General features: G+C 40.4%; 1 protein-coding gene across 2 annotated transcripts in view; it reads left to right on the top strand.

Annotated features, from left to right (window-relative positions):
• The first annotated feature begins 1,815 nt into the window (after window positions 1–1,815).
• SLC2A10 (solute carrier family 2 member 10) overlaps window positions 1,816–13,818 on the top strand; it is a 29,402-nt gene continuing 17,399 nt past the window's right edge. The window contains exons 1-3 of one of the 2 annotated variants that reach the window (XM_063459454.1): window positions 1,816–1,831; window positions 7,902–8,108; window positions 13,140–13,164. The gene's annotated coding sequence lies outside the window, so the exon portion shown is untranslated. Of the gene's footprint in view, window positions 1,832–2,710; window positions 2,726–7,901; window positions 8,109–13,139; window positions 13,165–13,818 lie in introns of those variants that run through there. The other variant, XM_063459455.1, reaches the window with a different exon arrangement.

Below are 13,818 nucleotides of genomic sequence, written 5' to 3'. Positions count from 1 at the left end.
TGTCTTCTATGGCCATTTTTAATGACTCCAGGCTTTCAAATGAGATGCTTGCAGCGCTGGAAATCAGAACTGCAAGTGTCTCTTTAAATAGGCATTTAAATACCTACTTAGTGATCGCTGTGTGAGCTGTCGGTTAGCACTGCACAGAGCACTTTAACTCCATTCAGCCATGGTGTTTTTGGGGTGCAGGTAGCTTTGTGGAGACCCTCCAGGGTCTGAATAGTCTCCCAGACTCTACCCAACTGATTGGGACCCATGCTGAGCTTAGCCATGTTCCCAGCAACGATCTCTTTATATTAAACTGAGAACCAGGCTAATTCAGTTACTCTAAGTGTAATTCTAAACACGGCCAGTAGATGGTGTTTAAGCTGTAGTTGTTCTGGTGACTATAGTGTCCCTTTAAAAAGGTGAAAAGGGGTTTTTACGTACTTTTTTGCTGAGACTGACTCAGCAGCTGCCCACTCCTTCACCCTCAAGCTCATCTGTCAGGCATTGCATCTTAATCTTACAATTTGCATTCATACCAAATAAATGTACAATTCTAGCCATGAAAACAGCTAAAAAAAATTATTATTTATTATTATTATTATTATTTTTGTCATCAATCATCAATCTTGTTGACTGTTGTCCGGTTAGATGCTACTCATAGATAAGGGTTGAGGAGAAGGATTATTCACTAAAGTTTGGATTTGTAGGAATTCCGAGTAACTTTTTAGGACAAAATAACAGAATCTAAAATATCCTCAGCTATGTCATCAGTTCAATTTTGCCTTAAAGAGACTCTCCAGTGCCAGGAGAAGAAATCCGTTTTCCTGCCACTGCAGGACCCTGCAGTGCCCTCCTCCCTCCTGCCCCCCATCCCATGTTGCTGAAGCCGATGTCCCTCGGCGCTGGGTCAGCCTCTGCCCACGCTCCTCCCCTGCCGACGTCAGCCGGCAGGGGAGACCTAATGCGCATGCGCGGCAATGGCCACGCGCATTAGACCTCCCCATAGGAAAGCATTATTCACTTTTCATGTTCTAAGAACACGGAAGTCCCTCTAGTGGCTGTCTGACAGACAGCCACTAGAGGAGGACTTAACCCTGCAAGGTAATTATTGCAGTCTAAGGGTGATGGGAGTTGGCACCCAGACCACTCCAATGGGCAGAAGTGTTCTGGGTGCCTGGAGTGTCCATTTAAGATTTTAAATTCACGTTGAATTCTCAAAAATGTACACTTTCGGGAATAATAGTGTTAATCTCTATTCCAATAGAATATATAGAAAATATTAATGTAAAATTTTAATTTGTTTAAAAAAATGAGCAACATGATCTATAGGTTGATAATACCACTTTAAATATAATCCTATTTTCATTTCACACACTTCCCGTAATATTTTTTATAAAAAGCATTAATTGCATTTTCATAGCAAAGTTAATAAAAAATACATTAATTACATTAATTACACTGATTAAAAGTAATCAAAATTACATTCTGTTCTCCAGAAATGCTACAAAATCTTTTAAACTCCATTCTGTCACCATTGATTCTCCCCCAGACAGAGGATTTAGCTCCTATAGCAACCAGTTATGTATCATATGTACGTTTCTATTCGACATCTGTTACACAGAGCCGTTAATCATGAGCACCTCTCAATCACTAATTAAAAAGGGAGTTCAAAATGATCACCTAGTCTTTTAAGTCTTTACTAATTAACATAATAGACAAGGTTTCCATAGACACAATGCCCTTGAAAGCCTCTCTAATAATCCTTTTAGATCTTACCGATCTAACATTGCTATTAGAGGATGCGAGAGTGTAGTTTTGCTTAAGACTTCTCCGTTTCCTGAAGGTCAGTTCTCTACGTCGCTCTGTTTGTTTGCCTATATTTGAAGTTGGTTCTTGGGTCTTTTCTCCGAAAGTAGACTTTTAATCTTCCTCTGTAGGATTTGTTAAACAAGTGTCGTAACAGCAATTTAGCTCGAGGCTCTACAAATTGATCTAACGTATGCTCGTTTTAATGTAACGGTCAATATTGTATATGTATTGTTCACCATTATCCTGATATATACATTTTGAAGGTCTTCTGAAGGTCATATGTTCAAGAACGTCTTTGGGGAATTCTCAGAAGATTGGATGTTGAATGGAATGAACTTGTGCACTGATTGTTGATGTAATAAAGAAAGCCTAAAATGGATCCACTAAAAAATATTTAATTTTGTTTAGAAAAGGAATTGCATAATACGTTGGGTTAACTAAAATGGTGAGTCCCTATATGATTATACATTGCATAAGCCTTCCACAAACGTCAATGTACCCCATCTACTAAATGAGCTACTCACTTGGGGACAGTTGGCAGTGAGAGTAGGACCTGCCAAAGATGGGGTACATTGACGTTGTGGCAGGCTTATGCAATGTATGATCATATAATGTAACTAAACCCCCATTATTTTTTGCCTAGATTAGGTGTTTTTAATAAAACTAGTCAAATCTGTCAGCATCAAAGTAGCTGTTTAGTTGATAAGTGAGTGCGCTGGATTTCTATTTTTACTGTACTTATTGGCCCCCAGCAGCACCCCATTTAAGCATGTTTAGGTGAGTGCAGCTAGCCCCTTGTGTTTCCATATATATTTGGGAGTCTAGCCAGCTCCTTGGTTATGCACCGCCCCCTGTCACAGGTGTCTCATCTCAGGACCCTATTTAAGCCTTGTACTGCAGAGAACTCGAGATGGAAGGATTTCCCCAAGTGAGTAGCTCATTTAGTAGACGGTTGGCAGTGAGAGTAGGACCTGCTAAAGATGGAGTACATTGACGTTTGTGGCAGGCTTATGCAATGTATGATCATATAGTGTAACTAAACCCCCATTATTTTTTGCCTAGATTAGGTGTTTTTAATAAAACTAGTCAAATCTGTCAGCATCAAAGTAGCTGTTTAGTTGATAAGTGAGTGCGCTGGATTTCTATTTTTACTGTACTTATTGGCCCCCAGCAGCACCCCATTTAAGCATGTTTAGGTGAGTGCAGCCAGCCCCTTGTGTTTACATTGGTGCCTAGTAACACCTCTAGTGGGAGTCACTCAGACTGCCATTAGAGGGGCTTCCTAGTCCAGTGCTGCACAGTGTGAAGCACGTTCCCCATAGAGATTAATTTCTATGAGGAGATGCTGATTGGTGCAGCATAGTGTTTTACCGCGTGGGGGAGCTTTGGATTGGTTGAGATCCTCATCAAAATTTCAGTCACAGAGATGAAGCCAGACATGGCCAGCCGCAGCATGACCGACGTGGGATAAAATGTGAGTAAATACATGTTTGTATTACTGACATTATAGTCTTCCTTTAATTTTTGTACATGGAATTATGGCTTCAAAGAAGACTGATATCGCTGCCTTAGATTCTAAAGCCACGTGGAACTTATTTGCTAAACAGGGAGTTAAAACAAACTAGAAACTTTATGCAAAAAAAAAAAGCTGATCTCTAAACAAGATTTTCATCTCTGGTCTAATCATCGCAATTTTAACCTGAGTTTTAATTTGTTTTTCATTTCAATAAAAATGTGCTGTTTATTGAATAAACCCTAAAGTTATTCAAATCATGATGTCAGAAAATGTTCAACTGGAAAGGGTGCATGCATGCCAGGCTGCCTCCCAGTGAAGCATGCCAGCCCACCGAGGGCAGGACATGCAGGGAGCACTGTCTAATGATGCACTTGAGCTACAAAAGTGGGACATCAGGACTGTCCCACCAAAATCAGGATGATTGGGAGGTAAATACACAGGGTTTTTCACTAAAGTGAGTAAATTCCTGGGAATTCAAAGTGAATTTAAAATTGAATGTCAAAGTAGTGGAATTACAAGCATAACTGACTTGGATAATTTTTCCAGTTCCAATATTTTGGCCTTAAATTCAAAATTCAATTTTAATTCCTGACAAGTCTTAGTTTAATAAATAACCCTTCAAAAGGTATTCGGCAGGAAATCCTACACCTACAGCATACACTTCAATGAAGACATTTTTACGATGAAACCATGTATTTGTAAATTTCAAATTTAAGGCCAAAGTAGTCAGTCAATCTGAAAGTATTGCTGATTTGTCTAGTTTGGTCTTAAATTTGAAATTCACTTTGAATTCTTACTTTCTTCAATGTGTGATGTCACATTCACATAGTTTTGGTGAGTGTGAATGGTATACAATTACCGACATGTTTACAGAAACACTATAGCGTTGGGAATACAAAACTAAGGATTTAACCTAGATACAAAGTAGAATAAAAAAAATGTTTGAAGTGTCAGCAGATAGAGTCCATTTAAATGAACAGAAACATATAAAAGAGACAAGTAACCTGCAAAAATGAGCGAGGAAAAATAGTTCATTTTTTTTATAAATGTTATTTTAAACTGAATATTATTACATTGTCTCAGTTTAACTGCAGTCTTTTTGCTAAGCATTATCAACAACGGTGACAGCTCTTATTTACAATCCAGCCTCTAAGGTAGGGCTAGATCCTCTTAACTCTTTTCTTCCTATAGGGATTCTCCGAGGTCTGATTCTATTTTAACCCCTTAAGGACCAAACTTCTGGAATAAAAGGGAATCATGACGTGTCACACATGTCATGTGTCCTTAAGGGGTTAAAGGAACACTATAAAATCGCTATGAGATCGCTCTGAAAATTTGATTTCATTCACCCCTTTTTTCCCATGCCGCGCAGGTCTCACCGCAGCTGTCCCCGCCTCCGTGGCTGAGATCTTGGTGATCGCAGCCAATCCAATGCTGTTGCCATAGGAAAGCATTAGGAAGCGATTACGCATGCGCAGGAAAACACAGCGCTGCACCAATCAGCATCTCCTCATAGAGATTAATTGAATCAATGCATCTCTAAGGGGAACATTCAACAAACTCCTGCACGTTGTGCAGCACTGACCCAGGAAGCATCTCTCGTGGCCGTCTGAGTGACTGCACCTCGAAAAGGTTGTTACTCTGAAAAGGCAGCATTTACGTGGAAAAACCTGCAGGGATCTCTATAGACAAATTAAGCTCTAGTTGTTCTGGTGACTATAGTGTCCGTTTAACCCCTTAAGGACACATGACATGTGGGACATGTCATGATTCCCTTTTATTCCAGAAGTTTGGTCCTTAAGGGGTTAAAAGAGGATCATACACATCCAGTAAAGTGCCATGCTGGAATTAAATAAATACAAACATTATTTCTTAAATAATATAAAAACAAAATAAATGCCTTATTACCTGTTTAGTAAAGATAACAACAGACAGGAGGTGATCAGTACTAATGACTATATATACATACGATACAGATGATATTCTTAGTATATGAATCTATAAGTACAAAGCAAGAAACAGATTATGGTACAGTATATGTTTGTGAAGGGAGTACAAATGGGCAAAAGTGCACTCACACGTTTTAGAGCTGTCTCAGCTCTATTATGAAAGCCTCGATGGAATAATCCCCGTGTATCGATATAGATGGATGGTCTTTGGAGCTTGTTTTCAGGATGGAGTAGGTATATGTGAAAAAAGCAAAATAGGAAATCCAATGGTATAGGTGGAAGGACTAATTTTATCCACAGTTTATTTGTTTTTACTTACATAACTGTTTGCAGCTTAGATCAACATGTCAGTTATATGAGAAGGCAGACAAAATACTATTTCGGGTTATCATAATGACGTTTGTAAATTTATAGGATCACAGGCTTAACTAAGGTTGCTTTTCTCCTTCTTTCTCCCTCCCTGTGTTAGAGCAAAAACAAAGGAGAAAAAACAAAAAACAAAACAAAACGAGAAAAACAACATAACTAGTCACAAGTTAAACAGGCCAGGTAACTGCTTTTCTACAGTACATTACTATCATTTGTGACAATAGTGATCGTGAGTCCTACTTGTGTAGGACCTGCTGGGCTAGTGATACAGGTTGCACTGTACCCACTTAGACTGCGGGGCTTTGAAGAGCAATAAACGTTGCTGCGTCATGTTGATAAATAAAGTAACATCGCTTTGTAATCTAATAGAGCATATGAGCTTAACTGGTAATCTGTTAGGTTGTGTTTTCTAACTGTATAGACAGGCTAGCGCAGTTTGCCTATTAAAGAGAGTGAACCGGTACATCTAGCCATAGGAAAACACAGTGCACATTTTTATGTTGAAACGTTAAGTGTAAACTTAAACATGAGAGCAATGCATAGGGGGTACTGTTTCCCTCTCTAGTGCCAGGGAATCGACAGCCGTCAGTGTAACCAGCAGAAAACATGACCATAAGAAGCAGAGTTCCTTTAGTGAGAAAATATGATACAGCATAAGAGGATCGGTTTAAACTGGGGTTGTGTGTCTGCAAACCAGTCTCTTTCAGCCCATGCCGGTCCGTGGCAGGCTGTCTTCCGGGGCGATATGGCCCTTGTAGCCCCCTAGATTGCTGACGCGGCTCCGGCGGTGCCTCGTGGAGTCAGCTGCCGCCCAGTCGCTTGTGTTGTCTCGATCTGTGCGTGGAGTCGGTTCAAGCTGCAATGAGTGCTGGGATTTTGATCCGGTGAGTTGCTTGTTTGTAACGGTCGGTGTGCATATCTGGATGATTTAATTTGCGAACAAGGGATTACGCCCGATAGGCCTGCCGCCATTTTCCGTCTGTGGGCCTGCTGGTACCTGTGTTGTCGAGCGGCCATTTTGGAGGCTCGTGGCGTCTGCCTATAGTAGCTCCGTCGAGCTGCGGGCCGCATCCACGAGGTCACCGTTATCTCGGCTTGATGGTAGGTGGCTCCCCTCCTCTGCAGGGCGTCCCTGAGCTTGTGCAGAGGTGGTCAAATGTTTCCAGAGGGGACATGGGTGGTTGGATGCGTGTGCTCCGCTTTCTGCGTTTACGCTGGGCAGCCATTATGGATTTGCCCTGTGGGTCAGTTGCCCCAGTTTGACTTGTGTCTGGGTCGCCTGCTTGCGTCCAGTGTGGACCGGGATATCCCCCGCTGGTCCAAAGGGGGGTGGGGGGGAAGGTTGCAGAGAAGTCGCTTAGTGGCTTTTGTGCCGAGGAGAGCGGCCGCCTCTCCCCGGCTTCAGCCTCAGTAGGCCGCATCCGTGTCTCTGTGTTCCCGGCTTCCACGGGCCCCGGGGTGGCATTGTTGGATTCAGGAGGGCACCCCCAACGTGGGTGGCGCACCCCCGAGTGGCTTTGGTTAAGTGGTCGTTGTTTTTGCCCCGGATCGTGCCCGCTCGGCAGGAGCCCATGTCAGATGCGTCTGCACAGCTCGGTGGTCAGGCTCCGCCCCCGTTTGCAGCTTTTTAAAAAATAAAATAAACCTAATATTTTATTCATCATCACCTGTGGAGTACATCCTTCATACAGCCCTCATCATCCTTCCGGTTCCAGCATATATCCCTAGGTGGGGATATTTCCACCTCAAGTTCTTCATACCAGAGCAGGACATTGCTCTGTGTGACGTAAGTAGGATATTTTCCTCCATCAATACCCATTGTTTGTATATACTGTACAATTGTATTTCCTATTTTGTCTTTTTTTCACACATACCTGCTCCAAAGACCCTCCACTTATATCCATAGACGGGGATGATTCCGTCCAGGCCTTCATAATAGAGCTGAGACAGCTCTAAAACGTGTGAGTGTGCACTTTTACCCATTTGTACTCCCTTCACAAACATCTCCTGTACTGCACCATAATCTGTTTCTTGCTTTGTACTTATAGATTCATATACTAAGAACATCATCTGTATCGTATGTATATATAATCTTAAGCACTGATCACCTCCTGTCTCTTATCGTTACCCATTGTTGGGGATTTGCTGCTCATTATAGATATCGAGCGCTTATACTTACCAGTTTTTCCATTACCTGTTTTGTACTTATAGGGTTAAATCTATGTTATAATGTTATAGACTTTTTTTTTTTTTTTTTGTCCCTGTTATAGGATCCTGCCTAGAAAGACTCGCAAACACTGGATGAAAGGAAGAGAAGGGATTTTCTTTTCCTGCCACGTCTTTTCAACTTCCTGAAAACACAAACCCTCCCACCAAAAAGTCAGCCCGATGTAGATCCCATTTCTAATTCAGATAGCTGTCCAGGACACCAAATTCCAGACGCTGACGGAATGTGGGCTACATGCAGCCTGTCTCCTGTAAGTACAAACACAACAACATTCTAACCTCGTGTTTACATAGAGCATTAAATAGCTCAATTCTTACAGCTAATGTATGTGCTCTCTGCAAAGTAAAGGTAGATTTTCTATTTAGGAAACTTTTTATTTTATTTTGTACTTGGTAGTCCTAACTACTTACAAACAAAAGAAGAGTTGCACAAATGTTTATTTTTTTTTATTGGACTAACAGAATTTTGGAATGACAAACAGAGGGGGAGGGAGCTGCTCCGTTACCGGGTCTAAATCATTTATAAACCAAATGAAGCCTGTAATTCACACCCGGACTGCGATACAAGGGTTAACTTTACAACAGGCAAGATATACAAGGCAGAGCCATACAAGCAAAACAAGATATACACGGCAGAGCCATACAAGCAAAACAAGATATACAAGGCAGAGCCATACAAGCAAAACAAGATATACATTTAACATTCTGCGTTGTTTTTTTCGTGGACCCAAATTATGTACATCGCAGTATCTCAACGACTTATTCTCGAATGTTAAAATTAGCTCCGTGTCCTGCAATACAACTTACATATTCAATATATATCGCACAGAGGTTCTGCAAACCTCGCGTTGGACTCTGCTTGTGGCACAGGGGTCTACGTTGCCCTGGGAACGGCAATACTACTACAGTATGCCACTTTATTTTGGGTGGTTGCCTTTGGCCAGATGAATGCGTTGTGCTGTTCCAAGCCTTGCGGCCAGCTGATATTGAATGAGGACCCATATTTAGTCCGGACCCAGGTGTTAAGAACTATTGTTCTAGAGAGGACTGTAAAATATTCTGATTAAAGAGGGAGAAAAAAGCCCAAGTTAGTAAAAATTGAAAAATACAACGAGGAAATACAACACATAAGCATGTGTACACATACTTTGCATGTAGATCTCTACCTGTACTTACACTTGTGTATATAGACACGTACATTGTATATATTTGTTCGTATACAGGTGGCTTGATGAAAGTTTTTAATAACAATGCATGATACTCCTGACCAAATAATGTTTAATATTTATATTTTCATGTGCTTTAATCACTGGAGCTTTAAAAATATCCTCCCTATAGAATAGTAATTCTTTTATTACACCGTTCTAATGCGTAGATTTAATGTAAGTGCTGTTTTTGAAAATGGGCTATGTGTACCTTTAAATATTGTATATACATGTAGGCGGTGCAGTAAAAAGCTATAAAAATGACTTTCCTGTAAACGTTTCCTTGTGATCTTTAAACCTCACCTTAAGTGGGGTGGGTTTAAACCTCACCATTAAGTGGTTTGAGAATCTTGGTGTAGCAATTAAAGTAATTTGAGTATTGCAGAAAATCTAGTCTCCATGAAAATTAAAGGGCCATTATGAGGTTAGAGCAGTTTATATTTGAACTATTTATAAAAACTGATTGTGAATGGAAGCCTGTGTTATCCAGTGTTGCAGCTTTTTAAAAAAATCTTCTTTTTTTACAGTCTTTTAAATCAGACTACGACTTTTCGAGCAGCCAGAATTTACTGCCTTGCCGTCAAGCTTTCGAAGAGTTAATGATGTTTATCTAATAAATTATATAGAATTTAAGCTCTTTTGCAGTGAATTCCTCAGGACTATTTAATAACTGGCTTTTTAAATTTATAGAAAATATTTTCCCTTTTTTTATGTTGAATGTCAATAATTGAAGATAATATTATTTTTGCATTTAGATGGCACCAACTTACAATATTAGCAAAGGGGTAAATTTAACAATAAATGAGACAATTACAAAATGTTACAGGAACAGTAGGATGATGAGGAACCTGCCCAAACGAACTTACAGTCTATCACAGATACACTCAGAGACTCTTACAAACACACTCACAGACGGGCTCATTCACACCGTGAGAGACGGACTCACTCATCCAATGTTACAAACCGTCGCACAGAGACACAGTCACCTTCTGTAAGGTACTATGGCTGCCTGCGTTAACTTCAGATGGTCCCTGAGGGAAAGGTACGTCAGCTGTCACACTGCCGCAACAGCTCCTCCTACAACTCACAGCCGTACTCTCTGCGGTATGGCTGTTGGGAGCAGTGCCATCCACAGTGTGTGCCTTTTGCAATTGCACAGGTCGCACCCCCTAAAGCCAACTCTGCCTTTGGTACTAGACCTCCACTGAATCTTTTCACGGGTTTCAGTGAAGTCGTTACCTTTATGAAACTGCCTTTAAGGAGAAGAGGGAAGTGGCCAAGGATATACTTTGGTGACATTTAAGATGGCTCAGAGTAGGCCTATGGCTATTCCAGTGTGATGAATTAATACGTCTGAGGTCTTTAGATGGACACATTTTATCTTAATTTATTTTTACTTTCTTGTTGCAGTTTTTTTGTTTTTTTTCTGTCTATGTATAATTTTACATGAATAGACCGTTGCAGTAAATATGTAGTCTGCAGGTAAGAAGGTCGTTTTGCGATGGAACTGGTTACCACTAAAGCACAGACTTCATTTTTGAGCTTAATTATCTCCTACGATACCTCAGTGTTATAATTTTTTTATTTCTCTGGACATAAAATATCCGTAGGAGATTATCAAACTTTTTTTTTTTTTTTTTTTTTTTTTTAGCCTGCTTCTCCAAATGATGATTAGGATCTTTACTTTGAGAGACATTAACCACCAAATTGTAGATGAACTTTTCTGAAGCACATTTTTTACATTTTTTTTTTTTTTTTTTTTTAATTTATACCTAGTATTAGAGCTTAGACAGGTGTGAATTTTGGCAACCCATGATTTTGTGCCCTGTGCAATAAATGGGCAGCTGCTGTTTTCTGGTGAAAAAGTTTACTTTTGGGGCGTGCTCTCCAAATACTTCTAGATGTGACAGAGTTGAACATCCTGGAACACTTGAAGCTAACGTTTTAAATGATTCCAAGCATGTGAGATCTCCAGTCACGGAGAAACATATGTCATCATGTTCACGTGAACCAATCCCTCAGCCAGAAAGAAAGTAGTCTGTTTGCTAAACTGAGATTTATCCAGTACCGATGACGTGATTGCAAAGTTTAGGACATAAAATCCAAATTACACCAACTCATTTTCTGGTTTTGTTATCAGTTTTTAGTAAATAAACACAAATTTAAATGTTTTTATTTTTTTTTTACTGGAAGAAAATGTTTATACATTTGAAGTGCAATGAGATTTAAAAAAGAAAAAGGTGGCTGCGCTTCTCCTCTCGTCCCACCACCTGTCCGCTTGATCCAGTACCGGTACCATCCTTAAAGGACCACTCTAGGCACCCAGACCACTTCAGCTTAATGAAGTGGTCTGGGTGCCAGGTCCAGCTAGGGTTAACCCATTTTTTTTTTATAAACATAGCAGTTTCAGAGAAACTGCTATGTTTATAAATTGGTTAAGACTTCTCCCAAATCCTCTAGTGGCTGTCTCACTGACAGCCGCTAGAGAGGCGCTTGCGTGATTCTCACTGTGAAAATCAGTGAGAGCACGCAAGCGTCCATAGGAAAGCGCATTCAGCCGACGAGGCGGAGAGGAGGCAGAGATCTCCCCGCCCAGCGCTGGAAAAAGGTAAGTTTTACCCCCTTTTCCCCTTTCCAGAGCCGGGCGGGAGGGGGACCCTGAGGGTGCCTCACCACATCCTTTCAAGCTCGCTGTCTTGGTGTCACTTTTGATCCTGCGTCACCTTTGCGCCTCATGTCCAATCTGTTGGTAAAACCTGTCGATTCCAACTTGTAAAACATATAAAACATTGACCGCATACGCTCCTTTCTTAAGGAAGATGCTGCTTGCTTATGCTTTAGTAATCTTATGCATCGATTACTGTAATTCTCTCCTAATTGGTCTCCCCAGAAGCCGTACTGCCCTCTTACAATCTGTAGTGAATGCTGCTGCCAGGCTGATCTTTCTCTCTTGTCGCTCCTCTCAATTCAGGTTTGCCCCCTCTCGGTCTCTCCTCTCTACTGGTGACCTTCTATTGTCTGCTTCTCACACGATTACTGCAAATTCACGCCTGCAAGACTTCTCACGGGCGGCTCCTTTCCTTTGGAATAGCCTGCCTACCCCTGTCAGACTCTTCCCTAGTCTTAAATCCTTCAAGAAGTCCCTCAAAACCCATCTTTACATGATTGCTTATGGCCTCCAAGAGTAACTTCTATCTCTCAAACCTTCCTCTTGCTCTCTCCCATAGGGCCACACTCCACTCTCACCTCCAGTACTGCTACTTTCCCACCAGGTCTATTTGCTGTCTCTCTCAATACCCTTCCTATTGTGTTTTTATACCCCACCTCCTCTAGACTGTAAGCTCGTTTGAGCAGTGTCCTCAGCTACCTATTGTTCCTGTTCCATTTTGTTATTGTCTCATTTGGTAAATTCCCCTTTTATTGTAAAGCGCTGCGGAATAAGCTGGCGCTATATAAATACTACTACTAATAATAATAAAAAATGTAAAAAAGGCAACAAAAAAACCCAGACATTGTTATTGATTAGCCTAGTGTCTATAACCACAAGCAATAAAAGGAGAATTCTATATACCATAACTACTGCAGCTCATTGTTTTAGTCGAGGGTACAATCCCCCTGTTTTCCATCAAACTACTTTGGAGCATTGTTTGACAAAGCTGGTGGCTCTTCCGGGATTTTGCCATGAACTTAGACTGATACATTTATCACCCTGAAAATTAAACAGGTCAAATACCAGAGCAGAAACTTGCTGAACTCTTTCCTAGTCGAATGACTGGTTCTGCAGCTATCAATTAAAATGTTTTCATAATAAAACAAAGACTGGCATACGTTCACTGCTGGGATTAATCAGGGCATCTATCAAGGGCATCGAAACTGCTCGGCTGAACTTCATGGATCAGAGTTTTATTCCGCTTATAATACTATGTAGCAGGTAATATTCTAATAATTAATATGCCCACGCCTCTTCCAATACACACATCATACGCTGCTTATGTATAGAGTTAGGAATAATTTATAATATGTTGTATGTATTTTATTACTCTACCACTAACAAGTGCTCTTTTGTTTATTTTATAGGTTGTTATGGTCAAGGATTGACACGGTAAGTACAATAGTTTTATAAAGCTTATATGTTTTTCGGTACATTAACAGGCAACCAAGGGTCCGGTAGTTGTTCGTTATTGAACAGGATTGGCAGTTGCCTAAATTCTGGTATTTTGATGTTCCTGGTTTGAAAACCACTGCATCATAGAATGACCGAAGGAGCTTTCACTGTAAGTGGAACGGGAGGCAGAATGAGATCTTTTTCATGCCTGAAATTATTGAAAAACTAGTTTTATATTTCTATGACGCTGTAGAGAGTCGAAATATGATGCGTGCAGAGTATGTGGTTGTGTGAAAGACCGGAAGAGAGATTTTCAGTCTTGATACGGCAATGGAGGGTTACTGGATCTTTGAGCAAGTGAGACAAATGAAATGTACAGAATTAATGGACTGTGCTGGATCAGATTACTATGAGTGGAATATAGGATAGACAATGAAAGTTATAAACTTCATGGTAAGAATTTAAAGGCAATCCATTCATTCACTTACCTTTGACTATAGGGGAATTCAGATTAAAAAAAAAAAAAAAAAAAAAAAAAATTCTAAATATTGGTGAATATATGTAGTGTTTCCGGTAAGGGTGGGGGAGGGGGAATGCTGATTCAGAGCGAAAGTATTTTTTTTTAAGTGTGTTTTTATCATTAGTAAGATT

This window comes from Pelobates fuscus, chromosome 6 (assembly GCF_036172605.1).
Source record: "Pelobates fuscus isolate aPelFus1 chromosome 6, aPelFus1.pri, whole genome shotgun sequence".
NCBI lineage: Eukaryota > Metazoa > Chordata > Amphibia > Anura > Pelobatidae > Pelobates > Pelobates fuscus.
Note: the sequence above shows the minus strand (reverse complement) of the source record. Positions and strands in the feature narration are given on the sequence as shown.